The sequence below is a fragment of the Symphalangus syndactylus genome, chromosome 21 (genome assembly GCF_028878055.3).
Source record: "Symphalangus syndactylus isolate Jambi chromosome 21, NHGRI_mSymSyn1-v2.1_pri, whole genome shotgun sequence".
Lineage (NCBI taxonomy): Eukaryota > Metazoa > Chordata > Mammalia > Primates > Hylobatidae > Symphalangus > Symphalangus syndactylus.
Window position 1 is genome coordinate 12,378,024 of NC_072443.2, and position 10,313 is coordinate 12,388,336.

At 36.6% G+C, this 10,313-nt stretch overlaps 1 long non-coding RNA gene across 1 annotated transcript; it reads left to right on the top strand.

Moving 5' to 3' along the window:
• Positions 1-3,980: 3,980 nt before the first annotated feature.
• Positions 3,981-7,471, top strand: LOC129471376 (uncharacterized). The gene is made up of 3 exons (XR_008653567.2): positions 3,981-4,053; positions 5,736-5,884; positions 7,362-7,471. It is a non-coding gene; the product is annotated as an uncharacterized lncRNA (long non-coding RNA).
• The last annotated feature ends 2,842 nt before the right edge of the window (positions 7,472-10,313 follow it).

The following is a 10,313-nucleotide window of genomic DNA, read 5'->3' on the forward strand; positions in this document are numbered from 1 at the left end:
ATGGGACGGTGTTTTGGGACTTTCCTGCAGGAGAGTGTGAACTAGAACACTGAGAGAGGCACTAAACGCAAACACAGATGGAATAAAAAACACACAAAGGAAGGAGGGGGTTTCGATTTGTCCACTCACGCACATTCAAGGATTGCTGAGGGCCGTTAGTTTTCTTTCTGCCTATTGGTCATTGCAAGTAAATGAGTTTCAGCACACTCAAACTGTTGGCCTCCTAACTTATCAATATTGGTACAATAAACGGATATTCAATCTATGAGCTCACTTCCTTGGTAGCACTTACAAATCGAACTAGGATTGCAGTAACGTGTGGCTGTAACCAAACTGCTCTCCTTTTCTACCAATAGATAAAAGTGAAAACTCCCAGGGTAGAGAGGAAATTGTCAGGAAAACAGACATGCTATTTCTAACACTTGCCAGTTTTTATAAAGACATCATGCTCCCTTCATGGTCTTCCTTGATATCTTCCCCAAGCTCTTTGTGTGAATGTGTCTGAAGGAAGGACAGATACACCCATATACAGGAATGTCTTGCTATCCGTTTGTAATGGGAGGCAGTGATTTACTCCCATCTGGTCTCAACAACAAATTTCTGTTGTTTTCCAGAGTCAATAATGAGTAATTTCATGCATTTCAAATCTTAGCGAGGGAACAGGAACAGTTACTTTGTTACCATTTTAGGGAAACCTGGGCTAAAGCTCCCAACATATGGATACTGGGATGTGGCACTATGCGCAACACCCAAGTAGAAATTCCTGGTGCGTATCACCTTCCCATTCTTAGAAAGGGAATATCTGATTACTACTGTTCAGTCAGTTTAAGCACAAGCTTGCAAAAGCATAAGAATTCCTGCTCACTTATTCCTGAAGAACCTCCTACAACAATTTTACAGAATCATGAAAGAAACTCTGGACCAGAAAGTGGGGCAGTTTGAATCTCCAAGTGTTCTAAACCTAGAAACAGATAACCAACTCCCCTTCTGATGATTTTCCTCTATCTTCCACTAAACCTGAAAAGAACTCCCACTTGCTCTGCTGGTGGGAGTTTTACAGGGCTAATAAAAATGAGGTGCACCATTCAATTTATCTAGGCCCCATTATGTTAGAAGGCAGCTAAAGTTGAAAGTGAGCCCTGTAAACTAAACAGCATTGGAGTCCCTGCAATCTGGAAGGGGAAATATTCAAAGGGCACTGTGAAGCTCAATTTACAGAAATAGACCGAAAATTGCTGCCAAGTGGCCCAGCAGACAACGCTTATGGGCAGCCCTCACAGATCAGGTTGCTCAATTTGAGAAAAAATGTTGTATAGCACCAGGCATTGATGGCTTTTGTGCCATCGTCTCTGAATACAGAGAATAGTGACCCAGGCACTAACACCTGTCTTGATTAACCTGGTGCCAATCTATGAGTTTTAAACATTTTCTCTCTCCTGATCATTTCTACACGTATTAGAAAATATCATCATTGCTCAGCCTGGCATAATCTACTCTACTGTCAATTTAGAATTGATTCCTGTTTATAAATATCCTGGCTAGACATCCTGGAATAAAATTCCTTAGACTCTTTGCTCATATGCCATGTCAGTATTCTGCTAGAATCCTTGTCAAGCTCTTGGCTTTTGAAATAAGTTATTTTCATCGACCATGCTGTAAGAGGTTACGTGCCACATTATACCAACACCTTCTGGCCATGCATCTTATCTCTTTACCCCTAATAAAAATGTCTTAGTCTTATGTCCCAAGGAATGGTTTCAGAGCTCTTTAAGATGACCTTCAGTCAAATAGGTCAACTCTTATTTGAGATTTCACAATTAATGCCTTCTCAAGATGTCTTGTTTTGGAAATGACTTTTGCCATTCTGATAGAGTTTAGCTTTGATATTCAAGCTCATTTGCCCTCCTCCAGTTTTCTCAGCTACCAGACACTTGAACTTGTATTCACATTTTTCTGCCAAACTTCTGCTGACGGGTCTCTCTAGATAGCATTCACTAGGCTGACTGAAATATAACCTCACTCCAGGTCAAATGCCTTTAAGCTGAAAACCATTTCCAAGAAGGATGAAAATCTTAGATATTTCAAGTTTGTCTATGTGGCAGTGTTGAGATAAGAACAATGATAGTCTTGTGTTGTTGTTTTTTTTTCCTTTTCTTTTTAGCTGTTCCGTAGCAGCTTGAGAGGACGAAGAGTTCAAATATACAGTAATTCTCATTGCTATAAATGCATGAAGCACAGAATGGAAAATAAGAATGGAACAAATTGAATAATCATTGTAAGGGTAGATAGGTAAAATGTAATGATAACAGGTTGAAGGTTCAAGGCATACTTAATATTTTATTTTAATAAAAAGAATGTAATTTGACTTGAAATTGAATCAATTTTGCAAATATAAACTCTCACTGATTTAGTAACTTTGAGTATGCAATAGTTTTTAAAAATTATGTCAGTGGGTATGAGCAAATCACATGAATTTATTCCTAGTGAATTTCCAGAAGACTTCCTACTGCATGGCTTTCCCTTACCATATTGTCTCAAAATTTCAACATTAGAGTCTTTGTTCTGTTCTAATCAGATGTGGTGATCAAAAAGTCTACCTAAAATTATACATATATGTGTACACACACACACCCACACACACATTCATTTTATAGAGGAAAAGAGAAAGGAGTGGCCATCACTTTTCCCTTTATGTCCTGTTTGATCTATTTGGCTAAAAAGCATAGAGACAGTTTCTTGCAAAATTACGCTGACATTTACACTATATACAGAGAGGTTTTTGAAACATAAGACTCAGGCATTTTTATTATATAGAGATAATTTCTTGGGCTATAAGAATCACTCAGGAAATTTTGCTAAGGGTAAAGAGAGAAGACATATGGTCAGAGTGCAGGGTTAGAGTAAGATGACACATGCCCTCTTCCTGCATAGCTGAGGGAAATAGATTGGTTTAGAATCTGGGAGTTTGACAAAGATTCGAATAGAATCCTTATATAGCTGAGTGACTGGCAACCACCGGAGGCCAGTTAGGCAACGGCTGGGCTGGTTGACGTTGCTGCGTAGGCGTTGTCTTGGTGAGGGTGATAAACAGGGAAGTGGGGGAAATGGAAGACTGTGAACATAAATGTGACCTATCTTGTAATTTTATTTTAGCTTTCTCTGTCTTTACAAAACCCCTTTCTGCACTATTAACACCCTGTTTTGCTTATTCTCTGTATTGACTTCTCAAAAGATCACAGTTTTTACAAATGCTAAGCGGTGGTAGCTTGTTTCAACTTTAAAATCATGGATATTTTTGGTTCACAGGAAGGAAAAAGTGGCATACACAAATCCGAGACCTAAAACATCAAGCTTAAATGGTATATTCATGAATTGAAACTCACAGTATTATTATATGTAGTTTAAAATCTAAGTTTAAGATATAACTTTCATATATTAAAAGTAGACAGGTATCACTCTCATTTTTAAGAAATAAAAGTGTCTGTCTTAAAACATTGTATTAAATGAGTTACAATGGAGAGCCAAGTATTCTTTAAATTACTTTAAATTGGGGCTTTGTTACTTTTGATTTCATTCATACACTGCTTGCTATCTAATTTTATTAAGCAATTATTAAATAATTTGTATTTATTCTAGGTATCTTCTGGATATGACATTTATCCCCAGGGAAGACAAGAACTAAGTTTTTTTTTCACTTTAAAATATTAAACATTTCACTTTATCTTTAGACTAAAGCATGCTGCCTGCCCTCAAGTTCTCTTATTCAGTAGGACAAACATTCTTCTCAATTCTCTTCCAAGATTTTGACTGTCTTTTCATGCTTCCTTATTTTGGAGTTTCTTTCACTCCACCAATTAAACTTCCCCTTATTCCTTCTGGTCAGCACTATGATCAGTCAACTCATTGATGAAAAAAATGGAGCGAATTAATGCATTTAAACATAGTTACAACATATTTTTGTGTGTGGTCTAATTCAGTTATAGGCTAAGATAGAGGGGCTAAAAATGTAGCACCTCAGACAAGCTAAAACTGTACTTTCTTCTCATCCATCTGGTAAGTACCAAGATTTCTTCTATTACGTTATTGTGCTTCCTCTAGAGTGTTATAGTTCATCAAGACTGAGACTGGGTCATCACTGTGCTGGCATTTTAACTTCCTAGAGAAGAAGATAAAAATAAAAAGGGAAAGGAATTCCCTTTTATTAAAATGATATGTGCAATCTCATATTCCTGTGGAGAGAACTCAACCACATGGCCACACCTAGCCGCCAGGCAAGTTGGGAATTGTAGTCTTCTAGCTCGCTGGCTTGTGACCCCCTACAACCTGAAGGTGGCTTCTAACTCTAAAATGGAGAGGAGACTAGAAAGGGTTACAGCCTTAAATCTCAGCTTGGCCATGCCTGCACTACACCTTGATGCCTTCTTTCCTTCAGTCTTTTATGTCCCTTCTCCTCTGGTTGAGGCTATTTATGCACTCATTGCACCTCTTTCGGAGGACGTGGAGGTCATGCGACACCAGAGTGTAGTTGGAGGACGTGGAGGTCATGCGACACCAGAGTGTAGTTGGATATTAAATGATTTTACTTTAAGCACTAAATTGAAGGTTATTTAATTTACAAAAATGTGCTTTACCCTAAATGTTTAAAGAATATATCTATGGCCTTAGGGAAGTATGCAGTGTGTGCTTAATTAACTATAGGTTACCCTATACCTACTACATGAATAGAGCTGAGTAGTTTAGACATGCAAAGAATTGGAACACAAAGAAACTTTCCTCAAGTAATTTACTAACAGCTTGAGGATACCTAATAAAACCTTAGTAAACAGGGCAATGATGCAAAAGCTGACACGGGACAGAAGAAATGTGCAGACCTTTTTTGGTTGTCGTTATTGTGGCCAATGAATGCATATATTTAGTGAGAACCCCTTTCATCCTACATGTTTTTAAAAGATACCTTTCTTGAATTAGTGTTTATATTCCATGTGGTTTATGAAACACCTCATTATAAATATATAATTATATTAGGAAATAAATATTAATATAAAGCTACCTTCTATTCTGAGCTGTTCATCTAAATCATAAAACCCTGGTGGTTTGACTCCATTGACCATGAAAATGATGTGATTATAACATTTGTAATGTCATATATTCATCTCTTCTTTAATGAGACAGAAAGAGTGACTCTCAAAGTTTAATGCTCTTAATCATTTCAAGTTTGTTGAAAATATGTATTTAGAGGCTCTATGGAGAGATCTTTATTCTCTAGGTCTTACACAAAGGCTAGAAACTGTCATTTTTCACAAGTACCTATATTGATTATGTGGCTACTCTTCCTCTGACTTTAAAAACATTTGGATTAAAGAAGAACATATTGAGAAGTTTATATGAATAGATACCATTATTGATAAGCTTTCTTTGCATAGTATAATTGTTTGGACATAAATCTCTTCCTTGTGAAACTGTTTCTGCCACTGTGATTGCCTCTTTCAAGAGAAGACAATTATTCTCATTTGCCATATTAAGGAAAAAATCAATGTATCTAAAATGTTTACCTCTGAATGAAAATAGATTCCCACACAAGAGGCGTGATTGTAGTGATTTCTTTACATATTTACCTATTTTTAATCAGAAAAATTTCAATAATGTGACAAATGTTTATTACTTAACAATATAGGTAGCATTAATTATATTCTCTTTCCTGATTATGCATTTACCTCTTTGCTTTTGGATTACAGCTGATGCCTAAGGTTAAGAAAATCAGAAAGCAAGAAAGCAAGAAGTTAAAAAGAAAGAAAGAGGAGAAAGAAGTAGAGAATACGGAGATAACGTAAGAAAGAATGACCTTGAAAAACAATAGTATTTAATCTGGAAAACTCATGTGAAGGTAGCCTCCATAGTTGAGCTAGTTACGTAGAAATGATACATAAAACACCACTGATACTTTCAGCTTCCCCACCTACTCCATGGCACTCTCACTGTGATGTCTGGAAGACACCAGTGTCCATTTTTTGAATTGATTATTGACTCAATTTGGAAAGATCTCATTTCATTGAAGGTGCAATTGAAGTACTATTTCATGTTTTCTTAAGAAGTATAATTTTCCAAATTTAGAAGATTGTCTTTAGAAACACAGTCATTGTTCTTGCCTTTCAAAACCTGTCTCTGCATTTTGCCTAAGCACAATTGTTCTAATTTTAACCTTTAATTTCTTAGAGTAGATAATCATCTTACAACCACGAACACCAGGCTGATTTCTTGCCAACTCTTCCCATCTTTAACACTACCATCGCTGATGTTTATTGATTTGAGGCTTCTGCCTCCCAGTACTTAATTAATTTCAAACACAGCAGAATATTTGGGGATTTTATATTCAGGATCCCATTGATTTCTTGTCTTGCCAGTTTTAATCAGATTTGGGAAAAGGGAAGATTATGTCAAGGCTGTCTACTCATCTACTGCTTAAAAATGATATAAGCTCAATCATTAGAAAACACTTCATTTGAATAATGTATCTAAGCCTTGAAGTGATCAATTATACACACTAGGCATTAACATAATAATATTTAGTTTAAACGTCAGAATGAATGTGTGCTTTAATTAACAGATGTAGCATGTATCTCACATGACCATTTAAAAACAGAGTATTTGTTTAAATATATAATGAAATCTTTATTTCATATTTCAATGTAATTCATATAGAACTATTTTTCTGTCAAACTCCCACATCAAAATGTCTAATACTAGACTGAAATCTGTGGAGCCTCGCAGGTTTGTGTGCTGAGTTTTAATGATAAACCAAATAGTCAAATACATCATTTCAAACTGTTCTCAAAAGGCAGCCTTTTGAAAGAATATACCTGCAATTGCTGTTTTGTGGTACAACAGTGACAACCAGTGGCTGCTGCCTTTCACTTGAGGCTCACCCTTTATTGCAGACTTTATGAAGATGAACCCGTATCTGGCTTTAATAACCAACAGTCAGAAATATCTTGCTTCTTGTTCATCTTCATCTCATTTTTCTACTATAATAGGTTGATATCTACCACCTGTTTATTTGGGAAATCTTTGTTGTTGTTGACTAAATACATGAAATGTAGATTAAAATGGTTTTACTATGGAGTCACTGCAAATGTTTACATAAAGGAGGTGACAAGGATTCTTCATGGTTTCACCCTCTGTAATACATGAATCAAATGACCTATTATTGTTTCTCTTACCTTCAGAGGAAAGAAAACAAATCTGCTAGTTCTATGTAAAAATAAATAAGTAAGTAAATAAAAGAGGTCAAGGCACTCCATGGGGATTGTATAATTATTTACGACGTGAGCATCCCAGGTTGGTCTTGTCTTCCTTCCTAAAAGGCTTCCATTTGAATGAAATAATGGATTGAAGATTTGCTGGATACAATAAGATGAATAACGGAAAGTTCAGCTCTGGATTATAGACTTGTGGAGGCTCCAAACAGTTAAAGGTAATGATTTGATTCTTGTGTTTATTTCAAATTTCTTCAGAACAGGTCTATTTATAATTTATTGGAAGTCTCTCTGAGACACAGCAATCTGGAAATACCTTTTTTTATTCTCTCTCTGTCTCTAACATCTATGACACTCCTACTCTGTCTCAAACTGTCTTTCTACTTTCTTTTTCTGTTTTCTCCTGAGCGCTGCTCCCAACCTTCATTTCCTCCTCCCTGGCACTGCTCTAAGAGTGCTTATGGCAAATTTGCTTCTGTAATCATAACTTGAACCCATCTGGGGATGAGATTGGCTACAAGCTTAGTATTTCCACTTAACATATTCATGATTAGCATGCACAGAAGGAGTAGAATTAGGATGAATGTTTTTGGAACAGTACAGATAAATCCTCATAAATGTAGTACAACAGCTCTGGAAACGCACAGTGCGGAAATGTAATGAAGCTGAACTCTGTAGAGAGTTTGGTATTCTCAGTACCATGCCTCTCCTAATGAACTCATTTAGATTAGAAAATGGATTTAATATTTTATTGGAATTAACCTGAGCCAGTAAAGAGGATTACACTTTCTTTCCATAAATATAGTGATATTACAGGGCGAGGTAGCGTGTTACATGAATATTAAGCACTTTATGAACACTGTCATGAAGCCAAAAGGAGTAAGGTGATTATATTTTAACATAGTGGTACTGTTCTTATAATAATTAAATTTCAATAGCAGGAAAGGGATCTTTTTAAATGATTTAAATAAAAGTTTTTTGTGCATTTTCAGATTTAAAATGCCATGTGATTAAAATTAAACTCAAGATAGAACATTTAAGTAACCAGCCTCAGCAGAAGTTATATTTTACCAAGTGAAAAATGAAAAACAAATAAACTTGGTGAAAAAAAAGAAAACTAAGACTCTGAGTTTGACTAAAGAGAAGGATGATCTCCTCACTAATATGAAGAAAACTGTGTATTTACTCACCTCTGACTATTCCAGTGGATAAGACCATCAAAGAATATAATTTTGCTGCAGTATTGGCTGGATTCTTTATCCTTTTTGTCATCTTTTTTTTCAGTTCAAACTCACTCATGTCCCTTTTGTATGATGAGTGGATACTTTTCTCATTTTTCAAAAGAAATTCATGTAAGATTGAAATATGACCTATAAAGGAAGAAATTCCTGAGTCATCATGTCATTTGATGATTCAAAGTACTGATGAATTATAGGCAAGAGAACTAATCTCACACTTTTGTAATCTTAAAAACAATAAACTGTAACATGAATCTGACCCACCCTTAAATAAAGGGCAAACTCTGGCCCTGGAGTGCCATTTCTACCCATTTTGTAAAGTCAGCTACTGTGCATATGTCCACCCGAGCATTCACTGATTTTACAGAATAAGGCACAGTGAGTGCTGCGTGCTGGAAACTGAGGTTAGGTCTGGAGGCCGGGCAGAGATCTTCTGATTAAAGCTGAACATGCACTGTAAAGTTGTTCAAGCATGTACACAGAGTTGGTTTAAGGAAAGCCTCTCACTTCTCCTCCATCCCACCTATGCTGGGAAAACTTTTTTTTCCCCCTTTATATTGGTGAAGGCACGTAAGGGGCTCCTTCCTCTCTGTGTGGTTTTTAGATTTCTCTCCATTCCATATATGCAAAGAGTTCCATGATGGATGCACTTTTCAGTTTCTGTCACACGGGGGCTTTGAGTTAATGCTGTTAAACTGGAGCTAAAGGAAATCAGTTGCTTGCTGAGTACGGAAGCGGGGTCGGAGTGGGGGGCATAAAAAAAAACAGGCCCTAAATAGGAGATGCCAGCATCAGTGCTGAGCAGCTGGTGAAACTGTGGCAAGAAGGCTGTTCTCCCTAGCACAGGAAGATCTTCTAGAAGGAACTGCTGGAGGACTGATGAAGAAAAGCAAGCTGGGGAGCCCTCATGGAAACAAGACGAAAAGATAACAGGAGAGAAATAGGGAAACAGGGCCGGTGAGGAGAAATTGCTAGAAGCTTGGAATCTGCTGGTGTCACAAAGATCCATGATGAGGCCTTTTGTTCCACTTCATTTTCATTTCTGTGCTCTTTCTTACTAATTGTGATCTTCTAGTTGCCTTTTTCATTTTCATGTCCCTTATTTTATTATCAAAAAGCTTAAGATATAGAGTACAAGATTTTTACCATATTTAGCCAAAATATGCAATTCTCATGCCCAGGACCTGAACAGGGTTAGGGCAGATGGGGGTGGGATGGGAAATTATTAGCAATGTTACTGAAATAATCAAAGTGAGACATCCAGAAAATCTTTAACTTTTTATGTTTTCTACAAGGATCTGGCAGTGAGATGTATGAGGCTTTTAAATCAGGCAAATTAGACTGAAAAAGGATTTTGTAAACTTCTTTTTCAACTTCTTTAATATATCAATGGCTAGTCTGGCTGACTTAGTTGAGAAAGCTCATTTGATGTTTAGAGACTGTATTTTTTGTTTCTACATCTTTTTATTTTGGAGGAAGAAAAGAAGATATGGGAAAAAGAAACAGTGTGGTGGCAACTTTCATAACACTGAGGATGGTCAATGAGAAGCAGAGAAAGGAAAGGAAGAGAGTGTCCTTATTTTGTAGAAGCTAGAATAATGTCTCCGTTTTCTCCTCTTTGGGCTAAAGTCCTAATTGGAGAGATGCTGCATTAAATAAGTATGTGGCCTCTATTCCTTGCCACTTTTTAGATTCTAGGATGAGATGATTTGCAGACTCTCTTCTTTCAGACTACGAATCAGCTCCCACAAAGTAAACTTAGCAGTTCACACTAAACAGACCGTACGGCAGATGATTGTGGGGTAAGCAGCCATGAGGTAAC